We start from the raw sequence: 24812 nt of genomic DNA on the forward strand, positions 1-24812 counted from the left end.
GTCTTATTGCAACTGAAATTCTGAATAATTCATTACGAAAAATACCAAAAATTACACTAGAGGCCTGAGGGCAGGGCTAGGATAGAAAAGATGAACTCAAACAGTTCCCTTTCATTCTCAGATTCTAAGATAACTGAATGACATTTTTAGGAGCTGTTTAGAAGTCACTATTTAACCCTACTAGATAACAAATCAAAGCTAGCAGTATTCTGATCTCTTTGAAGGCCAAAGAACATGGGTGGGGGGGGGAGAGGGGAGCAGGGGTCAATTAGAATAAAGAGGGTGTGAGGGAGTCAATTCTGTACTAACATTTTGTTTTAAATAGAGAAACCAATGATTTTAGGCCAAAATAAACACAGTTGAGTTCAAGACATCTAATGAGGCTTAGCAGTAAAGACTTCGAGAAAAGTGGGAAGCAAAGCCCAAATACCCAGTGGAATTTTAGAAGTTGCCATTTATTATATTGGGGGTAACTGCTCTGTCTAGACCACTCAGGAATCAATCAATAGCATTTGTTGGGTGCTTACTGTGTGCAGAGCACTGTACTAAGTTCTTGGGAGAGTATAACAGAATTAGAAGACATGTTCCTTGCCCATAACAGTAGCAGCAATCAAAATTTGGATTTGCCAGTCATCAAAATGGAATGTATTCTCATGATATATAACTGCCCTTCGTTGGCAAAGATGTCTTTACTGACAGTAAGAGCCTATTCATGTGAGCCAGTGTGGCTGACAGGTCCAATGCATGACCAACCTACCCGTCTGTGTTATTTTTTTTTAATGGTATTTGTTATGTGCTATGTGCCAAGAACTGTTTTAACGCTGGCATAAATACAAGGTAATCAGGTTGGACACAGTCCATGTCCCATGTGGGGCTCAGTGTCTTAACCCTCTTTTTACAAATGAGGTAACTAAGGCACAGAGGAGTTAAGTGACTTGCCCAAGGTCAGAGCAGACACATGATTGAGCTGGGTAAATTAGAACCCAGGTCCTTCTGACCCCCAGGGCTTTGCTCTGACCATTAGGACACAATGCTTCACGATTGCTGTCTGTTGCCATGGTCTCCCGCCAACTCACACCCAAGTCACACTTTCAGATTGTGCATAAAATCCCACTGACAGCCTACAACACTGAATTATTAACATTGGCTTTTTAGTGCTATATGATAATCACTTCATGTCAAGATCAATCGTATTTATTGAGCGCTTACTGTATGCAGAGCACTGTACTAAGCGCTTGGAAAGTCCAAGTTGGCAACATATAGAGACAGTCCCTACCCAACAGTGGGCTCACAGTTTAAAAGGGGGAGATGGAGAACAAAGCCAAACATACTAACAAAATAAAATAAATAGAATAGATATGTACAAGTAAAGTAGATACAGGAGATACTGGAGAATTAGACTAGATATTCCCTGTCCCAGAGGGGGCTCATACTCTAAGTAGGAGGGTATTAAATTCTCATTTTACAGTTGAGAAAATTGAGGCCCAGAAAAGGGAAGTGATTTATTCAAGTTCACACAACAGACAAGTGGCGGAGCTGGGATTAGAAGCCAGATTCTCTGATTCTCAGGCCCCTTCTCTATCCACTAGGCCATGCTACTTCTCAAATTTTAACAACATGCTGCACAATGGCTTCTACAAAGAGTATTGGTTTGCCCATTCTTTCATTCAATCATATTATTGAGTGCTTACTGTGTGCAGAGCACTGTACTAAACCCATATATGTGTGTGCTAGGTAGATGGAAAACATAGCAAGCCTCAGATTCCACCTGGACAAGCTAAAGCCCCCACAAATTTAAGACCCTTCCCCATGATTACCCAGTAAATAGGAGTAGAGGTTGTTTTAGAAGCAAATTGAGCGGGTGGTAACCAATTTAAAAGCAATGCCATTTTGGGGCCTTGTCCCTCAGCAGGAGGGCAGAGCCTGTGACAAGAATATTGGACCCTGGGGCTATAGTTCTGCCTTCTCCCATATCTCTATGGTCTGGTATTGGCTATCCCTGGACAAGACAAAGAAACAGCATAGCCTTGTAGAATTCACTCATTCATTCAAATATTTATTGATCCCGATGTCTGACTCCCCTCCAGATTGTAAGATCGTTATAGGCAGGGAATTTATCTGTTTTTATTGTCATACTGTACTCTCCCAAGTGCTCAGTATAGTGTTCTGCACACAGTAAGTGTTCAGTAAATATGGTTGAATATATGAATGTTTCTGGACACGACAAAAAAACAGCATGGCCTTTTAGAAAAGAGAATGGGCCTGGGAATGAGAGGACGGCTCTGATTTCGGCTCTGCCACTTATCTGCTGTGTAATCTTGGGCAAGTCTCAACTCCTAAAATGGGGATTAAATCCCACTCCTTCCCCTCTAGACTGTACTGAGCGCTGTGTGCAGAGTACTGTACTAAGCGCTTGGGAAGTACAAGTCGGCAACATATAGAGACGGTCTCTACCCAACAACAGGCTCACAGTCTAGAAGGGGGAGACAGACAACAAAACAAAACATGTGGACAGGTGTCAAGTCATCAGAAATAAAGCTAGATGCACAGCATTAACAAAATAGAATAGTAAATATGTACAAGTAAAATAAAGAGAGTAATAAATCTGTACAAACATATATACAGGGGCTGTGGGGAGGGGAAGGAGGTAGGGTGGGGAGGATGGGAGGAGGAGAGGAAAAAGGGGGCTCAGTCTGGGAAGGCCTCCTGGAGGAGGTGAGCTCTCAGTAGGGCTTTGAAGGGAGGAAGAGAGCTAGCTTGGCGGATGGGCAGAGGGAGGGCATTCCAGGCCAGGGGGAGGATGTGGGCCGGGGGTCGACGGCGGGACAGGCGATGTCCAAACCGATAACCTTGTATCTTACCCCAGTGCTTAGACCAGTGCTCGGCAAACAACGAGCCCTTAATACACTTATAACACATTATTTTTAAGGCAGGTCTTTAAAGCTCCAGGGAGAGGGGCTCAATGGGTAGAACTTTCTGCTGCTTCAGTAGTTCTGCCCCTTGAACTGTCCATTCTGTTAGAGAATCAGGGGTGTGTGGACCCCAGAAAGAAAATATCCCCAGCTCAATCCAGGGAGGGCTTAGCTTGAAGAATGGAAATCCCTCTGTTTAACCCAGGCTAAGGTTAAAATTAATGTCCTAATAGTGTGAAAGTGCCTACACCATATAATTTCATGCTCAGTGGCTCAGCTAGTGCCCAAGAACTATTAACGTTAACTGCCTTTTTAAAAAAAATCAGCTGATAAAATAGAGAATAACTGATGAAGTATAATGTATTAATTTCCAACTAGAGATTTGCTTCGACTTTCTTTTTGTTCTGGTTAAGAACAATGTCAAGGCAAGAATGTCACATGGCAGAACATGAGATTCCAAAGGAAGAAAATATTCTTCATGACGTTACCCATCCAGATTCTTACTGTTTCCTTGCCAGTGGAGAGCTCATTAATTATTACAAAAATGAAAGTAAGTTTAACAGAAATGTGTTAACAGTTGGCATCAAGCAATTTAACACATTTTAATGTTTTTCAAATGACCTGTTTTTCCTTTGCAGGAAAATATTTGTCTCCTGAACACACCAGGCACCCAATATTAGTAGCAAAATTTTCTGTGTATACCACCATAAGCTGTTCCAACTCAAGAGGTAAAGAGGCTCACAGTCTTCATCCCCTTTTTACAGATGAGGTAACTGAGGCCCAGAGAAGTTAAGTGACTTGCCCAAGGTCACACAGCTGGCAAGTGGCAGAGATGGGATTAGAACCCATGACCTCTGACTCCCAAGCTAGTGCTCTTTCCATTATGCCACGCTGTACAATATACTTCTATGGAAAGGCACACTACCCTTTATTTTAACCACAAGAGGATCCCACAGACAGTGGACATATTTCAGCAATTTCATATTACAGACAATTTCATTTTGCATGAAGTTCTACCTCACATTTTGGGAATGTTTCGTTATAACTTAAAATGCACTGTAAAACAGACTATAGTTGCTGACATGCTATTTATAAATGGAAAATTTACTGACACCAAAGTTGAAAAGCTAGACATTCTGGGTTTATTTCTTAATTTTTTTAAAAAATTATCTTACTATGGGCCTATGGGAAGGTTTCTTCCCCTCTCAACTTAACTCTAGAGGAAAGATACAAAATGAATATTACTGTTACCAAGTATGCTGTAACATATGGCTACAATAGGAATAAATAGAAGGCAAATATGTAGTACATTTGTCAGATAAACTGTATTTAACCTAGATGGATAAAAAATTACCAATCCTTGAAAATTTACTTTTTTCTCTTCAATAGGTTTTCTTTCTTTAATTTGCTTCTGCAAGCTTTGCGTGCACAAAGTTGGCAGTCTGAAGGTTTTTTCCCAGAGGAGAGTAGAAATAAGAGAAAACTGTTTTGAGAAGAATATTCCAGAAATCTGGAGGGATAGGTTTTTGAACAGAGCATCTCCCATAGTTTAACATCTAAAAAAAGAATAGTATGATAGATGATGAGACCAATTATGGCAGCAGGCTCTCCATTCTGGAAATACCTTAATGATATTCCTCTTAGTGAGGGTCAGATAGACTTGCAGGCAAAATATGAACTGGACTACAAAGAAAGGCAACGTTTTGGTGCCACAGTGAAACCACATTGTGAAAAGTTTAAGCTGCTTTAAAGATGATGAATGGAATATGCTGAAACGGGAACTCAGTTTGGGTTGTAAAATAATGATCTGAGAGGCTTGCTGAGGAGTAATTTATAGCACAGTCTAAATCAATCGAAGCCACCTTTATTTTAACTTAGTTTCTTGATATTTTCATCCAAAGTTTACCCAATTTTCTTTTCAGTGACCATGTTCAGTAACTTTATAAACCATAAAACTGGACTGGACTCTTGTTCTAGATTGATGAGTCACAACAAAGTAAACCATAAGTCTCTCCACAAAATGTTAAGGATGTTGAGGTATAATAGATGGCTAAGGTCCACAGGTCACCAATGACCTCCTCACTGCTAAGTCTCTCAGTCCTAATCCTCGACTCTTAGCCACTTTTAACACCGTTGACCAGTCTCTTCTGGAAATGTTTTCCAACTTTAATTTCACGTACATAATTCTCTCCAGTTCTCGTCCTGCTCGAGCCATTCCTTCTCAGGCTCATTTCCTGGCTCTTCTTCCCTCGTCCCCTAATTCTAGGCATTCTACAAAGCTCTATTTTGGACCTGTAGTCCTCTTTCTCTGCAATTACCTGCTCTTGGAAGCTCACTCACTCACAGGGATGACTCCCAAATTGTCTTTGCTAGGTCTTTCAGCTGCTCTGTAATCTCCTATTTCTTCTTGCCTTGAGGCTCCCACCACCTGAATGTCCCACCTGCACCCTAAACTCAACATGGTGGAAACAAAACTCCTGGTCTTCTTTCTTTAACTCACTCTTAACTTTCCCATCTTAACATCACCATGACCCTCCCAGTCTCAGAAATCCTCACTCTGCATACCATCACAACACTCCACTTAAGGCTCAACTCTCATTTAGGCTGGTTCTAAATGCTGACAGTGGTTTCTCTACATTTTCCATATCTACCTCTTCCTCTCCCATGTAACGGTCACCATTATGGTTCTGGCTCTCATCTTCTCCTGACTAGATTACTGCAATAGTCTCCTCACCGGTCCTCCTCCAGCCCAGATTACTTATAGAAAATTTAATTCAGTACTCTTACCTCTAGTCTTCTAAACCTCCAGAGACTACCCATTTCTTTCTGCATCAAGCAGAAACTACTCACCCTTTGCTTCACAGCACTCCTCCCTCTTTCTCCCTTTTATAATAACAATGATGATGGTATTTGTTAAGTGCTTACCATGTGCCAAGCACTGTTCTAGGCACTGGGGTAGATACAAGGTAATCAGGTTGTCCCACACGAGGCTCACATTTCTTAATCCCCATTTTCCAGAAGAGGTAACTGAGGCACAGAGAAGTTAAGTGGCTTGCCCAAAGTCACACAGCTGACAAGTGGCGGAGCCAGGATTAGAACCCATGACCTCTGACTCCCACGCCCAGGCTCTTTCCACTTTATCAGCCACCACTCTCTAGCTCACATGTTGTGCTCTTCCCAAGCTATTTTCACTATCTGTTCTGGCCTCTACAGGTTGTTTTTGCTTCCTCTTAGGCTCTTCAAATCCACTAGGCCATCGCTTTCCCCATCTTCAAAACCTGTCTGAAAACTCACCTCCTCCAAGAATCATTCCTCAATCCAGAATTAGAATCCAGGCCCTCAGACTCCTAGGCCTGTGCTCTTTCATGCTACTCTTCCATTATTCTCTCCCTTCCTAAATTGCATCGATCCAACAACTATCTTTGGCATTTCAATATATACATATATACTTAACACTTAAAGAATACCTGGGGTATTGTTATTTTCCATTTGTACATCTTATTCATTAATTTTTATATCAACAGTTTTAAGGCTGCTCTTTCTCCATCCTCACTATTGTAAATAATTTGTGTGTTTTCCTGTCTCCTCATTAGACTGTAATCTCTTTGAGGGTAGGGACCCTGTCTTCTACTTTGTTGGAATCTCCAAAGCAATTAGTACAGTGGTCTTCACTAATAAGTAAACCAATAAATGTTATTGCTTGACTAACCGATCACATTTTTTGAAATACTAACCAGGTAGCCCAAAATGGGCTTTGGTTTGTCAGTGCCAGAATGCAAGTGTTTAAACCTGATAACTTCAGACATTATTGTGAGCTGTGTGCACAAATAAAAATCACATATATACTATGAGAGGCGGGTCAAAGTTGGGAGGTTCTGCAGTGGGATGGAGGTACAGTAAATAGGTCACCAATGCCATGCAACATTGTAGGGTGAAGGAGGTTTCCATCCAGAACAACAGATGGGCCTCAGTCCTGAAACTTCAGAATGAAGAGCCTGCATAGAGGAATTGAATATAGCTGCTAGTGGTTTGCACAGTGTCATTCACACCATCTTTCCTGACAGTCATGTTCCCAGTGGGGCACGGAGTGCAACAAGGAAAGTGGACGGCAGAGATGCAACACCCTGTGCCTCAGTTACCTCATCTGTAAAGTGGGGTAAAGATTGTGAGCTCCATGTGGGACAGGGACTGTAACCAACCTGAATAATTTGTATCTACCCCAACACTTAGAACAGTGCTGGATACTGTAAGCACTTAAATACCATTAGTAGTTGTAGTAGTATTAAATGCACAAGGAAGTTGGCCTAGAGGAAAAAAAATGGGCCTGGGAGTGAAGGCACCTGTTCTCCCTCCCCATTAGTCCGGAAATGGTTCAGGAACTGGGTCTGACTTGATTATAACTGCTCCAATGCTTAGCACAGTCTTGCCTCTAGACTGCGAGATCCTTGTGGGCAAGGAACGTGTCTACCAACTCCGTTATACCATCCCAAGCACTTACTACAATCCTCTGCGCACAGTAAGAACTCAATAAATTCATTCAATACTATTTATTGAGCACTTACTGTGTGCAAATCACTGTACTAAGCCCTTGAGAAAGTCCAATAGAACAATAAACAGACACATTCCCTGCCCACAGCGAGTTGACAGCCTAGAGTACCACCGATTAACTGAGTAAAGTCTTGGCATAGATAAGCCCTTAAACACTACATTTGGTTGCCACTTTGACCTTTACCACCCACGTTTAGCCAACAATTTCCGGATTCCTGCCGGGCCTGTTGAGCTTGTATTCATTCATTCGTATATATTGAGCACTTACTGTGTGCAGAGCACTGTATTAAGCTCTGTTTCTCCAGCCCCCGATGACCCTCCCTAGCTGGCAGAATGGGAAACACCTTTATATTCTGAGTAGTGCTTATTAGGACAACCTGCAAATGGACAAACATATAAATAGCTAAAGCGGTCCCCTTTGGTGCAGGCAAAAGAAGCAGTATCTGGTGAACCCATTTCCTTAGAGCTAAAAGGTAAGGATTAGCTCTGCACCACCACAGATAGAAAAAAAGATGACCCAAGAGAGCCTGGAAGGAGTTACTGGGCTATTCATATGGCAAACAGAGACAGGCTTCGAGATACCAAGCTGGCCAAGCTGGCCAAATCCCTTCCTGTCAATTGCTGTTTTCTCATGAAAGCCAGAAATAAACCTCAGATAAAGTGCAGCCCTCTTTAGTGAAGGCTGCTATAGATCATAATGTTTATTTTATTTCTTTAAAAACTTTGCTCCCTGGGGTAGCCCTAAGAGACAGATATATCATTTCCATGGTAAACCACACCAAGAATACAGTGCAGATCTCCTAGCCTAACATTCAATTCCACACAGTCCAATTGCCAGCAAATGTCTTTTACAACAAGGAGGGTTTTCAAGACTAGGGATCAAAAGTTTTCCTTTTAAACCAGACAATACGAGGCCAATCTAAATAGACCAGATAGTTTATTTCAGCTGTTGAGCATTTCCCAACTCCCCCAAACTCACCTCTGCGATCAGTTTCGGCTCAGGGTACTTTAAAATTAATGGACTAGGTCAAGTGACGAGAATAAACGAAGTCTGCATTATATAAAATTACACATACCCTAACCATTCAAATGCCAAGTTCTGGATACATTGATACAGTGCAGTATGCGTGACTGCCTTCACCCACACAGACGCGTCACGTCCGTTTCTCTGCACAAGTGGATCTGCTTGGATCCTGGTGGCTTCCCTCTAGTTTCCCTCAGCCTTCCATCACTTACGTACAGAAGTACCACTGAAAATGATGACCTGAAAAGTTATTTATTGAAATAATGTCCACATCCTGCTCTAGACTGTGAGCCTGTTCAGTCCATGTTTCCCCACGCCGTCGGAGCCTCCAAGGCTTGCCCATCCAGCTCTGCATCAAACGGAAACTCTCTACCATAGGCTTTAAAGTACTCGACCCCCTTCCCCCTCCATTCCTACGAAAACCCAGCCCAAACATTGCGCTCCTTTAATGCATCTACTCACTGAACCTCAATCTCATCCATGTTCCCACCAACCTCTTGCCCACTTTTCACTTCTAGTCTGGAACACCCTCCCTCTTCATATCTGTCAGATTCATTCAATCACATCTGAGCGCTTACAGTGTGCAGTATAATGTACTAAGTGCTTGGAAAGTAAAATTCAGCAACAAAGAGAGACAATCCCTGCCCACAATGGCCTCACACTCTAATTATTATTATTATTATAGTATTTGTTAAGCGCTTACAATGTGCCAAGCACTGTTCTAAGCTCTGGGGGAGATACCAGGTGATCAGATTGTCCCAAGTGGGGCTCACAATCTTAATCCCCATTTTACAGATGAGGTAACTGAAGCACAGAGAAGTGAAGTGACTTGCCCAAGGTCACCCAGCAGACAAGTGGCGGAGCCAGGATTAGAACCCATGACCTTCTGAATCCCAGGCCTGTGCTCTATCCACTACGCCATGCTGCTTCTCTAGAAGTTGGGTCATCACTCTTCCCACCTTCAAAGCCTGACAGAAGGGAGTAGGAGAAGTAATGAAGTTTCAGTCAGGGAAAGCCTCTTGGAGAAGACGAGTCTTCAGCGTCACCCTTGAACTTGGATTTGCATCCGTTTTCCAACCCTCCCTCAGCCCCACACTTACATACGTATCTGCATTCATTTATATTAATATTCATTCAATCGTATTTATTGAGCACTTACTGTGTACACAGCACTGTACCAAGCACTTGGGAAGTACAAGTTGGCAACATATAGAGACGGTCCCTACCCAACAGCGAGTTCACAGTCTACAAGGGGGACTCGCTTCCCCCTCCAGACCGTTAGCTCACTGTGGGCTCGGAATGTGTCCACCAACTCTGTTATATTGTACTCTCCCAAGGGCTTAATTCAGTGCTCTGCACACTGTAAGCACTCAATAAACACCATCTATAGTGTGGCCTTTTAATAAACAACTCGCTCCAATTTGTACTGCTTTCTCCCCATTCTTGTCTCCTTTTATCCGAGCATCCACTCGTGTGTTCCACGGGCCTGGAGCCATTGGCCACTCCTCATCCATCCTCGCCACAGTCTCCATGGGCAAATAATTTCACCCAAAGCTTTTGGAGAACACCCTGTAACCCACCTGCTCTTGTGCCACCCTCAACTGGCTCCTCTGACAGACAGCTTGCTCCTGGAACCACTGTAATTCACCACACTAAAGGAGCAATTGTTCTGTGGACTGATGGAAGCTTACAGTACCAGGAGAAATAGGGGTGAAATACAAGTGTTTCAGCCAATCTAGGTCTCCTTCCTATCTAAGGGCTTTAAATAAGAAAGACCAAGAGAAGTTGGGAACTAATGGATGGAATAACTCAATTAAGTAAAATCATGAACTGCTTTTCTAATTGATTTTTTTAATTCATTCATTCAATCGTATTTATTGAGCACTTACTGTGTGCGGACCACTGTACTAAGCGCTTGGGAATCAACCTTTAATAGTCCCTGAGCTTCAGCATGTGCCATACGATATTCACACGAGTCACTACAAAATACAGACCGCTTAGACTTGCTGTATTCTAAGCGTCCTGGTATCTGCTCGCTGTGGGCAAAAACAGTCCTGCTGACGGACAAATTCCCAAAGGAAACTTCCCTTTCCCTGCCCCACTACACTTTAGGCCAGCGGTGCTCAATACATACTTGTTGACTGACTGATTGTTTCCCCTTCCTCTTCCCTAATTTCCTAGAATAAGAGTACTGAGAATAAATATTCCAAGCCAGTCTGATTTTGCTCCTAAGATCCCATGATGTACCTGACAGACGCAGAAGGGATTTGGAAACCAGACCAGAAGAGAGACAAAAATACATTTCTTTAAAGTCTTCTCTGTTATGCTGAATTAACCCCTTCAAATCAGCTTCATCTTCCCATGCCACCAATCCCTCCTTGGAATTCAAAGGTACAGCTTCAGGCTCGGGAAAGTAGGGACAAAGGAGATGTCACTACTGAGACTTTAGCAAAATAGGCCAGGAAAACCCTGCATCTTGTGCATTAACGTCGAGATGAGCCCCAGGAGAGGAAAAGTAGGAAATGGGTACCAGAGGAAGTTGAACATGGAAACCCTTCTGCTTGTTCCAGGAAGCCACTGGGTGTGGGTGGCGAGTTGGTGATTCAGTCTGGGCAATTCACAATCTGAAATCTCACAGGGTCCAAGCTGTGGGTGGACAGTTCTCAACAGACTCCCAAATGCCACCATTTAAAAAACAGGGAGTCAAAACACACGCTGATTCTCCCGGTCTGACATTCCTGATTCATCTTTTTATTGGGCTTCGAGAGGCTTCACTGGAAACCCCTCTTCCAGCCGTAACCAGTTAAGAGGGTGAGTGGTACGGAGAGACAGTTTGAGATTGTTTTTAATAATAATAATGGCATTTATTAAGTGCTTACTATGTGCAAAGCACTGTTCTAAGCACTGGGGAAGTTACAAGGTGATCAGGTTGTCCCAAGGGGAGCTCCCAGTCTTAATCCCCATTTTAGAGATGAGGTATCTCAATTCAATACCATATTTTGTATCCTATGGTATAAATACCAAGTAGTAGTAGCATTTAAATTATTTCTGGGCACTTATCCTCTAAGGGATAATGTGCTTCTGAGCATAACATTTCTTGTAGTGAAAATTCGGCAATTTTTTATTTCCCGGGAAATGAACAGTTAAAATGTTAGCTATGGAATAACTCCTTGCATTTACCTATATGTTTCTGGAATACAATGCAGAGCAAAACTACGAGGTAAATGTTTTTAACTGAATACTTTCAGAATCTGAAATTTGATTGATAAAAAGATTCTTAACTTTTCAATCTTTATGGTTTTAATCAAGTCCTTTGGGGCAAGTCTTGCAAGAATAAAAATCTCAAAATAAAAGAATTAAGTGAAAGGTTTATCATGTACTCTGGTAGTCAGATTTTTACCCATCAGGTTGCTATAAGGTTGTAGTTTTGCAAATTGGGAGACGTATTTCTACTTTAGCAATATTTTAATCAAGGGGGGGGGGGGGGAGAATGTATCAACACTTGCACAGTTCTTATTGAAATGTAATATTTCATGTTAATGCCATTGTTTTTTTTCCAGTTTTCACACTAAAATATTTAGCCACTATCACTTCAACCCATCACTATATTAATCCCTATTAACGGAAAAATTCCAAAACACCAAAAGAACAAATTTCCTATCTCAAATCACACTTTTTTTTATGGTGCTTCAGGTTGAGTGGTTCAGAATACTTTCTGAAAATAGCGCTACAGGTAGAGATGTCCTGAAGGCAGGAGGAAATGTGTGACCACAGAGATGGGGAGTGGTCAGGGCTACAGAGGTAAATTTGGGAATCATCTTCATAGAGGGGGCAATTGAAGCTATGCGAGCAAATGAGTCCTCCATGGGAGTGGGTGTAGAATAACAGAAAGAGACCCAGAACTGAGCCCTGAGGGACTCCCACAATTATAGGGTGGGAGGAGGCAAAGGAGGAGCCCGTGAAAAAGACTGAGAAGGAACAAAGAGATAGGAGAACAAGCAGAGGACAGTGTCAGTGAAGCCCAGGTTGGATAACGTTTCCAAGAGATGCGGGTGTCAGCAGTGTCAAAGACATTTGAGAGGCTAAGGAGGATTAAGATGAAATAGAGGCCATTGAAATCGGCAAGGAGGAGGTCATTGGTGACCTTAGTTTTGGTGGACTGAAGGGCAAGGAAATCAGATTAGAGGGATCAGGGAGAGAACTGGAGGAGCATATGTGGAGATAGCAGTTGTGGACAACTCACTCAAGGAGTTTGGAGAGGAATGATAGGAGGGAGATGGTTTCAAGGGAGGGATTTTTTAGGATAATAATAATAATAATAATGGCATTTATTAAGTGCTTACTATGTGCAAAGCACTGTTCTAAGCACTGCGGGGGATACAGGGTGATCCGGTTGTCTCACAGGGGGCTCACAGTCAATCCCCATTTTACAGATGAGGGAACTGAGGCACAGAGAAGTTAAGTGACTTGCCCAAAGTCACACAGCTGACAATTGGCGGAGCCGGGATTTGAACCCATGACCCCTGACTCCAAAACCCGGGCTCTTTCCACTGAGCCACGCTGCTTCTCAAAAAATCTACTGCGCCCAACGTGGGGCACGAACCCAAGACCCTGAGATAAAGAGTCTCATGCTCTACCGACTGAGCTAGCCAGGCACATAAGGATAAGGAATGCATGACCATGTTGGAAGCTATGGGGAAGAAGACACTGGAAAATGTATGGTTGAAGATGGTGGCCGGAGGGAATAAGAGAAGGGGCCAGTGTTTTGATAGTTACCTCATTTGTAACATGGGATTAAACCCTCTTCCCTCTGATAGACTGTGAGCCCCATGTGGGAGAGGGATTATGTCCAACCTAATTATCTTTAATCTACCCCAGCACTTAGTGCAGTGCCTGGAACATACTAAGTGCTTAACAAGTACCATTTTCAAACAATTGCTTTTGCTCTGGGTGGTTGTATGAAAGGGCCCCCAAGGAAATTATTTTACAAGTGCAAAAATTTAACCATTTTTTAATGGACCCAAGACTTGCAGGGACACCAATGCAGGGACTTGGCATCTCACTTGGTCCCAACTGAACATGGAGAAGCTTTAGTGGAAGAATGTAACAGAAGTGGAAATGTCACTTGGATGACTCAACTCACCAGCCCCAGTTCATTTCTACTACTTGCAATTAAATATTTCACCATGTCTAATTGGTGGGAATATTTTCTTTAACAGTCTCTAAATGAAACCATTTGTCCAGCAGGCGATCTACTCTTGCCAGGTGATAGAAAATATAAAGCATTATTCATTAAAAAATATGAAGCATTCATCGTACCAATTTTCACAATTTTCAATTAGCAGAGGACTTCTCTGAGCTTTGTACATGAGTGAGAGAAGGGAGCAGATATGCATGTCTAGAGCCAAAAGTAAGAACTCCAGTATTCACTAGGGCATATACTTGTACTTTTTTTTTTTTTAAGTGTACTCACAGACTCTTTCTCCAGCTATTCAATAAGGATTTCTAATTGCTCAGGTACACACATTCCTGGAAGCACGTCTTATTTCCAGTTATTACACAATTGCTCCTTTTCATTTCAGTTTAAGATTCAAAAAGCTAAAGAAAACTTACAAACATTAATTCCCATTAAATAATCCTAATCTTTTTTGAAACCAGAAACACCCAGAAATTCATCATTAATACTCAAATCCCTCCTACTGAAAACCCATCCTGTTATGTCTACGTATTAGAGCTCTACCGTTTGCAAGATTCTTGAGACTAGTCCAATGCCCTCATGCAGGTTAAAAGCAGACATTCCACCTTCACTCTGAAATCCCTTGACTCTTGTTAATTTAATCCCTCCTCAGCTGCCAAAGCATGCAAGGATGGATTAAGACAAAACAGGGACCAAATCCCACAAATCAATAGAGGCCTCCCTCAAACGGACTCCTCCTCCCTGCCTCATTGCTCTTCCACCCTTTCAACTTCCCTGCCGAGCCCTCCAGCCTCATGGGCCTGCAACGATTAGATGTAAACTCGAAGGCGGTAGCCACTCTGGCTACCATTAGCACTTCAACACATACACATAATTTATTTATATTAATGTCCGTCACCCCCTCTATACTGTAAACTCGTTGTGGGCAGGGAACGGGTCTACCAACTCTGTTACACTGGACTCTCCCAAGCACTTAGCACAGTGCTCCACACACAAGCAAGCACTCAAAAAATACGAACCGTCGATCAGAGCAACGGTGGGATTCTGTCAAATTGGATCCTCATCTGGGCTGAAGGGAAAAATGGATTCAACCTGGAACAATGGTTGAGGGCCAGGCTGCGCTGACATAGTAGGGAGAGGATTGAAGCAAAGCGAGAGTCTGGCTCATTCTGCAGCCTGGTAAGTGTGTCAGTCAATCCTATTTATTGAGCGCTTACTATGTGCAGAGCACTGTACACTAAGGGCTTGGGAGAGTGCAATATAATAGACACACTCCCTGCCCACAACAAGCAGACAGTCTAGAGGGGACAATACTGGGCCTGGCTGGAGAGAGGGTGTTGTCACCCAGGAGGAGTACTTATTTATTTTAACGGTATTTGTTAAGCCCTTACTATGTGTCAACCATTGTTCTAAGCACTGGGGTACATAAAAGCTTATCAGATTGGACACAGTCCCTGTCCCACACAGGGCTCACAATCTTAATCCTCATTTCACAGATGAGGTAACAGACACAGAGAAGTGACTTGCCCAGGATCACACAGCAGACAAGTGCTGGAGTTAGAATTAGAACCCAGGTTCTCCTGACCCCAGGCCCGAGCTTTAACCACTGGCCATGGTACTAGCTGGCTTTCCCCAGTGCCCACTCAGGAGAGAGCCCTCCTTCTCTACCCTTGGCCCAGATCTATGCCACCTCAATGGAGGGGCTCACAGGCCTCCAGGCCAAGCTGTTGTTCGGGCCAATATAGTGGCCTCGGGTAGGACACTGTAAGGGCCAAGCCGGCTCCATGGCACACACGCCAGTGGGCCTGGCTTCTACCACCCTGGAGCCGAAAGGAACGAACAAAGCACCTCTTCTAAAATACTTCAAGTTGGACCAGGCATGCTGGCACTCATTCTCTTCCTGGGGCCTCGTTCTGGAAAATTCCGCCTTCTTTCCACCCTCTGACCCACGCCCAGGAAGCTGCACTCAAAAGAAGCCCTTCTGAAGGCTACGAAATCGCCGGCCGTTTCTAGTAGAAAGGCTGATTGAAACGGCCGACTGAGTTACCATCCGGGTTGAATTAGAGGACCAGGTGTCCCATCAGCACTTTATGCCAGGAACTGGGATTTTGAAGCACTTTGGCCTGGGATCTCTACTTTCAATCCTATACTCTGGACTTTGGAAATGAAAGGCCATTTCAATCTCACTTCTCATCGGAAAAAGTATTCCATTTACCAGCTTGACTCCTTCCTGCTTTGGCCTCATGGCCTAGGATGGGTACAGGGTTTGCCTTCTCCAGAAACAAACACTGTTACGCATGCTCAAACCCTATGGCAAGAATTCCACCTTTGGAGCAATTAGAGCTGTCAAGAGAGCTATATGAATTGTTCCTGTGTGGCATCTAATTGTAAAAGGGAAAGCAATCATTAATTTGCAGCCATTCCCAAGATATCAAGCTTTTAAATAGTGATGACATCAAAACTCCCTGGCCAGATAACTGTACTGTGTTAATAGTTGGCCTGTTAAATACATATGGCAAATTCTAATAAAAAGGAACAAGATAGAGATCACAGAAGCCTTTCTCTGCAAATCTTCGAAGCATTAGACATTTTTTTAAGTAATCTTACTAATTTGAGTCACATTGCTCCATCGCACATGAAAACATCATGATGAAAACAGTAAAGGGTCATCAGCTTTCAAAGCAGCGTCTTAGTGGTCAAAAAAATCTAGCCGTTATTTTTTCTTGTTCCTTGGGTTTACGACTTGTGGCATGGACAAGTAGTAAGAGGTCCAAATGCTAATAATTATTTAGGGAGTAAAAGTTATTCTTTTCTAAATGAGGCAGTTATAGATCTTTGAATACACACTTCATCCTCACTTATGGTCTTCAATTTGTGTATGAATTATAACAACTGGTTGAGACATTTCTTTATCTGAAGTACTTTACACTACATGCAACTCCAGTTGAGTTAGGACAAAATGGTTGCGTCTCACATGCTTTTTTTGCATAAACAGCTCAAACCTCCTTCTTGAAAATAAACCCAGCAGGGAAGAGAAATGTAGGATTCTGCATAACACTGACTTATTTTTTAAGCACTGCTTTTCTCAGGTTTTGAGTTACCATCAGCCAGGACCAAGTGAAGGCTTAGACACTTATTTTTGCATTCTAAGACCCTTATGATCACTAAACTGAGCAAATCCTAATACTGGATAACAAGAAAATCCTTTTAGTCCTTGTTAGCATTTACACTTCACTTAGACATTTCCCAATCAGAAAAGCATTCTTGCAGGGAGATTTGAAAATCATTACACTACAATATTTCCTTAATAGAAAGTGATGGCTTAAATGTTACAATATGTTTTCTTGGATATCTTCACATTAAATAGTAATTGAACAAAAAGCCTCCTGCTTCTGCTCAAGGGCAAGTTCCACAAAGCTCCTCATTATTGTAATTTCCAACTTGGAAGCCAAACTAAATAACAAGGAGTAATTTGCCAATTAGAACTTCCTGCTCTTTTCCTTTTATTCCTTAAACACCATTCAGGGGCTGAGCCAGTCAAACACTTTTAGCTTCAAAATACCAAGTGAAAGGATTTAATTTGGGTCTCTCCATGGTGAAGCTGTCAAGAGGCAGCAGTGATGCATACCATGTCCCCATACAATGATTTCCCTTAAATAAAAAGAAATGGATTTCCACACAGTCTCAGAACATGCTTCCTTTTCTCATTTCCTATCCTTCTCCTTCCATGAACAACCCCAAAATTTACACTTGCTTAACCTCTAAGTTTGAAGAGGTTCTTCTCCATGATCTCTTGCATATGGAAACACTCCAGGGTCTCCAACTGTCTCCCGGAAGCCCAGAAACATGTGGGTGATTGGTAGACAGGATGAACCACAGAGCACAAGCTTGGGGAGGCCTAGGGGGAAGCTGATGGGAGAAGAGCTAAAATGTGTGGAGAGGAGATCCTCTGTGGGGAGAGGGGACTCTCAGCTGAGCTCCACTTGGATTTTGCCTGCTTTCGGTCCAAGCTGAAACCTGTGGCATTTTGGCCTACATTTAAAAATCTGCTTAAGATCCCGAATGAATAATGGAATATACATTCAGGACTCCAAATTGCAAACACATTGACAGATTAACCCCTCTCCCCCTTCTCTCCTCTAGCCTCCCCCTGCTCCCTCCTCTCCCCACCTAAAAAAAAAAAAACCTCATTGAAATCAGTTCCTTCTTTCCTGACCTGACAAGACCTCAGCACACGGCTCTGGGCTTCCCCAATAAAAGATTCCCAACATCCCAGAAGAGTATTCTCCTCTCTCATCCTGGGTGCATACACAATCCCAAAAGAATCACAAACTCCAAAACTCTGGTTCTAATAAATTAGAAAGTGGAACTGATGTCCATTTGTTTACTCTCACAAAGCAGTTGTAATCAGGGTCTTTGGTTTGATAAAGTTTTTTTTTTTAAGCTCGCACCGCTAGGATGATGAGAATGTGGCAGAATATTACAGAGACTTGGGGAAGATTGGGAAGCCAGGGGGGCAAGTTCCAACCCAGTGACAGGGGTATGTAGTGGCTAAGGCCCATCTGAGCCCACGCACGGTGTGATTTGGCCAATGAGCCTCATCCACCCAACGTGGAGATGGGATCACCTCTAGACGGAGAGCTCACTGTGGGCAGGTAATGTGTCTGCTTGTTCTATTGTCCTCTCCCAAGTGCTTAGTACATTGCCTTGCACACAGTAAGCGCTCAATAAATATGATTGAATTGAATGAATGAATCATCATGCGCTTTCTCTCTGGGTAAGTGCTCAGTACAGTGCTCTGCACACAGTAAGCGCTCAATAAATACGATTGAATGAATGAATATGCAGGGCAGCACTCTCTTGGGTAGAGGGTGGATCTTATCGATTCAATTTCTAAAGCACAAATTGCAAATTTCTGGGATCCTGTCATTGAAAGTAAAAAGCATGGTATATATTACTACAGAGCCAGAATATTATATGAATATACCCTGCCATTTTTATGCTGGAGGAATTTATTATTAATAATAATAAATTGTTAAGCACTCACCCTTTGCCAGGCACCGTTCCAAGCGCTGGGATAGATACAAGATAATCGGGTTGGACATAATCCCTGTCCCACATAGGACTCACTGTCTTAATCCCCATTTTACAGATGAGGGAACTGAGGCACAGAGAAGTTAAGTGACAATGACCAAGGTCACATAGTAGACAAGTGGCAGAGTCAGGATTAGAAACCAGGTCCTTCTATTAGGTCGATGCTCTACCCACTAGGCCCTGCTGCTTCTCTACCCAGATTTACCCAGACACTGAGAGGAATACCGATGAATCCTTTCTTTTTCCCTCCGTAATTTCTTCCCTGAAAGCTTCCACAGGACATTTTGGCAGAGCCAATTCCAGCAGGATTAGCAGAGGAGCTGCGTGGCCTAGTGGAAAGATCACAGGCCTTGGAGTCAGGAAACCTGAGTTCTAATCCTGGCTCCTCCACTGACCTGCTCGGTGATCATGAGAGACACAGTCATGCTTCTCTCCCAAAGGCTGCCCTCTGGTGCAGTCGCCCCTCAACATTTCCTCTGGAGTCAGTGTGGATGGATCCTACCATATACAGCAGGAATAAATTCAGTTTGGCTGGTTAAGTCTGACAGGGGCATCCAGTCAACAAGATTGGCAGATGCCCGGAAAATATGATCTGTGCTCTACCAAGTGCACATCAAACGAGTCCTGCCTTTTGCCTTTATGGTTTGGGTAAAGCACTTACTATGTGCTGTACTAAGTGCTGGCGTAGATAAAAAAGCAATTCGGGTTGGACCCGGTCCCTGTCCCACATGGGGCTCACAGTTTCAATCCCCATTTTACAGATGAGATAGCTGAGGCACAAAGTAAAGCGACTCACCCAACATTATACGGCAGACAAGTGGTGGAGTCAGGATGAGAATCTAGGTCCTTCTGACTCCTGGGCACATGCTCTATCCACTAATCCATGCTGCTTCTCTGCTTGACCCTTTCCCAATCACTAACAGAAGGAATCAATCAACGTATTCCTATGTGCAGAGTTAGCAGATACATTCCCCGCCCAAAATGAGCAAAGCAGGAAGATGTGGGAGATTTTTTTTTTTTTTTTTTTTAGCTCTGCTGACGTGCTTTCAACATGTTCCCTGCCCATGGATAGACTACGGGCCTGAGAGTCAGAAGGTCATGGGTTCTAATCCTGGCTCCACCACTTGTCTGCTGTGTGTCCTCAGGCAAACTGCTTTACTGTTCTGTGCCTCAGTTACCTCATCTGTAAATTGGGGATTGAAACTGTGAGCCCATGTGGGACAGGGACTGTGTCCAACCCAATTTGCTTGTATTTACCCCAGCATTTAGAACAGTGCCTGGCACATAGTAAGCACTTAAATGCCACGTAAAACTTATCGTCTATGGGGGCGGGAGAACAACGGACATTAAACTAAATTACAGATACGTACATAAGTGTTGTGGGGTTGAAGGTGGGGTGAATGTCAACTGCTAAAAGGGTACAAATCCAAGTCCAAGGGTGATGCACACGGGAGAGGGAGTAGGGAAAGTCACGGAAGGCCCTCTTGGAAGAGATATGAAGGCTCTGAAGGTAGGGAGAGTGATGGTGTGTTAAATATGAAGGGAAAGGGATTTTCAGGCCGTGTGAGGGCATGGTAAAGTGACAAGGGTGAGAAAGTTGAGATGGCGGTACAGTGAGTAAATCGGCACTGGAGGAGCAAAGTCTGCTGTACGCTCCAAAGCATTCAGTACAGTGCTCTGTACATACGCTCTCAATATACACCACTGATTGATTACAGTACCCTGCACTCAACAGGTGCTCAATAAACACCACTGTTGGACTGATATATTTTAAGTGCTTTATGTGTGCAGAATATCATACTGAGGTTGCAACAGAGGACAAGAAGCAGCTACTCAACAGGCTCTGTACAGGAGAAAAAAATCTGTGAGGGAGTCAACCAGGAAGACGACTAATGCTACGCAAGGAAACCCTGTACACTGGCAAAAATTTTCATCAGCAATATGGAACTTCACACTGCAACTTAATTCGGCTACCGAGGCACTAATCTAGGATGCACTGACAAATGGCGAGGTTGAAAACCAAATTGTAAAGGTCAGAATGTCCTTTGGGAGGCAGACAGAGATTGGCATCGACAGGGCGCTAAGTGTCTTACCAAATTTCTAGGCTACAAAACTGGCGTGACCAACCTTCCATATGGCTACGAGACCAGCAATGTTGCCTAGTGGATAGAGCACAGGCCTGCAAGTCAGAAGGTCCTGAGTTCTAATTCCAGCTCTGCCACATATCCTCTATGTGACCTTGGGCAAATCACTTTGTCTCTGTGTCTCAATTACTTCATCTGTAAAATGGGACAGGGACTGTATCCAACCTGATTATCTTGTCTACCCAGCACTTAGTAGAGTATCTGGCATATAATAACAATAATAATAACAACAACAACAGCAGCAGCAATCCCCACCTACAACCAATATCACACCCTGCTTCTCATGGAGTTCTCTATCTGCGTCATTCGATGCTAAATGGCACTGAGATGACCACCACCGCAACACTAATTCACTGGGTGAACCAGGGGAGGAAAGTTGAAGATGACAAGCTCACCCAAATAATTGCTTTATGCTGAACTGAATTTGGACCCCCAGTAAGCTTCGGAGGGTAAACCACTTTAGAAACAGTCTCTTACAGGCTCAGACAAAAATGGTCTCAAAAATGGTAAAGCAGGAGGCTGTGAGGAAACAACAGCAGCGGATGAACAAGCCTGTCATATGGAAATAAAGGAGGGAGACTCTTCTCCATGAACAGACCTGGAGAAGATCAAGAGATGGACCTGTAAACAGGGACAAAAACGGCCAAGGGCAAAGATGAACATGGTCGGTAAACCAAAGGCAATCTTTACATTCCCCAGGGGTGAAATGGAGTGACAATCACAGAAGGTTCTCTTAAATCATGAACACAAACACTGCTAAGTTCTCACTGTCAGTTTCATCATCTTTGAGTATAAGAGACAGATATACATGTACACATACATTTCTGAAAGTTTTGGGCCTCCACTTTGTAAACACCAAAACGGGTTTTCAGAGACCCTGTTGCTGAGGGCAGGAAGAATGCTGTCAGAATGAGAACTTCAAGGGGAGAAATAAAGCCATTCATGGAGTGGAGATAGGTTTGTCAAGTTATTAAGGTCAGAGGTCAAAAAGAGAATCCACAAGCCTCTTTACCTCCTGGGCAGTTGTGAAAGGTATAAGGTTATAGGGTTCTAAGCTTACTGCATTTTGGGATACATGCCATGTTTTTATTTAGGAAAGGACACTTCCCTAATGCTCGCAGAAAAGTATCATCTTTATGAGCCAGATTCCACTGAAGTATGTTTCCAGATCTCCAAACTCTGACTCATACCGTTCAGGAATTTTTCTTCCACTGCTTCCTTTCTTGATTAAGCTCAGCGGACTGCCTGTCAAAGGATGTCAGGTTGTCTATTTAAACTTCCTCTTTCCCTGCAGCTCAAAGTTAAAATGTTCCCAGAACAAAGAGAAGACCTAGTTCTACAGGGCTACGTAGGAACAGAGTAAGACCCTGACCGTCAATCCATTTTCACAGCAACAGTGAAAAGTGACAGAGGTAAAGTGACTTTCCAGTGCTTATTTCTGGGGATTAGTGCCACTCCTGTCACTTTCAGTGTGACGGGCCTGGGTTCTAATCCAAACTCTGCCACTTGTCTGCTGTGCAACCATGGGCAAGTCACTTCACTTTTCTGTGCCTCCGTGATCGCATCTGTAAAATGGAGATTAAGTCTTTGAGCCCCATGTGGGACAGAGAACGCTTCCAACCTGATTTGCTTGTATCCACCTCGATGCTTAGTACTGTGCCTGGCACATAGTAAGCACTTAACAAGTACCACGATGATGATTACTATGCCGTTTATTTGCCTACTGAGCACCGTGAAGCTGGAAATGCAAGGCAAAAAGGATAGGGCCCATTTTATAGGTAGGAAAAGTTGACATTGTGTTCTGCTTGGAGCAGACAGAATCCCATATCAAGTACTGGTGTCAGACTCTCGGGAAAATGAATTGGCAACGTGAGCATGATGAAGCAATGAATAGGGCTCGTGAAGATTTTTCTTCAGTCCGTCAGGTTCACAGGTTCACCTGTGAAAAGTCACATACTATTGCACCAAATTCCAAGTGTGGACCTTTTCACTGAAGAGAGGCTTGTGAGGCCAGGGCAGTGGGAGAGAAACAGGGAGATGGATGGTGATTTATGGGAAGCGGCATGGCCTAGTGGATAGAGAAAGGGCATGGGTTCCAACATTTCGAGGATAATCTTCAAGAAATCAGGTAACACGACTTTCATAAGCACTGTAAAATCACCCTAGTCTAAAATTAATAATAAATTGTCATATTTAAGCACTAGGATATGCCAAAAGCTGGGATAGAGAAAGGGATAGAGAAAGGGCATGGGTTCCAATCTTGACTCCGCCACTTGTCTGCTGTGTGACCTTGGGAAAGTCACTTCACTTCTTTGTGCCTCAGTTACCACATCTGTAAAATGCTGATTGAGACTGCGAATCCCACAAGGGACAGGGACTGTGTCCAATTCGATTTGCATGTATCCACCCCGGCACTTAGCACAGTGCCAGGCATATCATAAGCACTGAAATGCCCCAATTATCATTATTATAGGAAATACAGGCTAAGGTCAGTTAACAGCAACCCTGGATCTCCATATTCCAGGAGACTGTACTCCTGCAGAAGCACGTTAAGGAAAATCCTCATTGTAGTACTCAGAGTAACAGACACTACAACCCCCAACAAACACAGCCATCTCTTTTGATCCTGCATTGTGCAGTATCTAAACAGACTTTGAGGAGAAGAAAGCTCTCTAACTCTGCCGTCACGTTCCATGCTAAACATGAAGTGAAAACATATGTTCTGGCAAAACCAAGTGCACTTATTGAGATTTTACTGGGTACCGAGTACCGAACGAGGCACTGAGTCCGATTCTGAAGGAAGAGAGAGGCCTAGTCACTGTCCTGGGAAAAAACATAAATAAATAAGCCAAGGAAGACCCACATCCCAATGGACACAATACGAGACAAAAAAAAAATGCCCCTGGTTTTCTTCGAAGAAAGAAATGGTTTCTCCTGACACCAGAACTCAGCCGTCAGACAAAGGATAATAAACCAAACGATACAAACTTACTAGCATCTGATATGGAAATATGGCAGTCAGCTCAGTTCCTGAAGTTGAAGGCATGACCCAGCTCAAGGTGACCTGGAAGCCAATTTCAGAAGGGCATAAACATAAATGGGGCTGACTGAGCAACCGAATGGGGTGAATGGAGGAAAATTTCAGGTTTCCACGGACCAGGAATCCAGCCATCCATAGGGAGAACTCAGTACGAACGATAAGTGAAGTTACATGACAGGTCTGTTTCTGCTTGGATGGAAATGCTCAGGCTGCTGCCCTTCTTTATTGTATTTGTTAAATATTGATGTGTAAGCAGTGTTCTAAGTGCTGAGTAGATTCCAGTTAATCAGACTGGATACAATCCCTGTCCCACTTGGGGCTCCCAAGTCCTTTATCCTGGAATTCAGGCCCCTTAAAATGCATGCCTACTGATTGCCCTACTAGACGCCTGCCTCCTTGATGACAGGTATCACAAATTTCACTTGTGCTGTGTATCACCTTTTAGACTTTTAGTCTTTTAGACTGTGAGCCCACTGTTGGGTAGGGATTGTCTCTATATGTTGCCAACTTGTACTTCCCAAGCGCTTAGTACAGTGCTCTGGACACAGTAAGCACTCAATAAATACAATTGATTGTTTGATTGATCACCTAAGTGTAGGGCATTTTACACAGTAGGGGCTCAATAAATACTCTTATTAACGTAGTTACTGACATGGTGTGAGAAGCAGCATACATAGCCTAGTGGAAAGATCATGGGCCTTGGAATCAGAGGAACTGGGTTCTAATCCAGGCTCAGTCACTTGCCTGTGTGACCTTGGGAAAGTCACTTATCTCCCCCTCGCCTCAGGTGTGAAATGGGCCACGAGAAGCAGCGTGGCTCAGTGGAAAGAGCATGGGCTTTAGAGTCAGAGGT

The 24812-nt window shown here is 43.3% G+C and overlaps 1 protein-coding gene and 1 non-coding gene across 3 annotated transcripts in view; both read right to left on the reverse strand.

Annotated features, from left to right (window-relative positions):
- The window catches only part of COL25A1 (collagen type XXV alpha 1 chain), a 561710-nt gene that overhangs the window by 362658 nt on the left and 174240 nt on the right, over window positions 1-24812 (reverse strand). The gene's annotated exons all lie outside the window — the stretch shown is intronic.
- TRNAK-CUU lies at window positions 13067-13139 on the reverse strand. The gene has a single exon. It is a non-coding gene; the product is annotated as a tRNA-Lys (tRNA).

This window comes from Tachyglossus aculeatus, chromosome 12 (assembly GCF_015852505.1).
Source record: "Tachyglossus aculeatus isolate mTacAcu1 chromosome 12, mTacAcu1.pri, whole genome shotgun sequence".
In the NCBI taxonomy this organism is placed as follows: domain Eukaryota; kingdom Metazoa; phylum Chordata; class Mammalia; order Monotremata; family Tachyglossidae; genus Tachyglossus; species Tachyglossus aculeatus.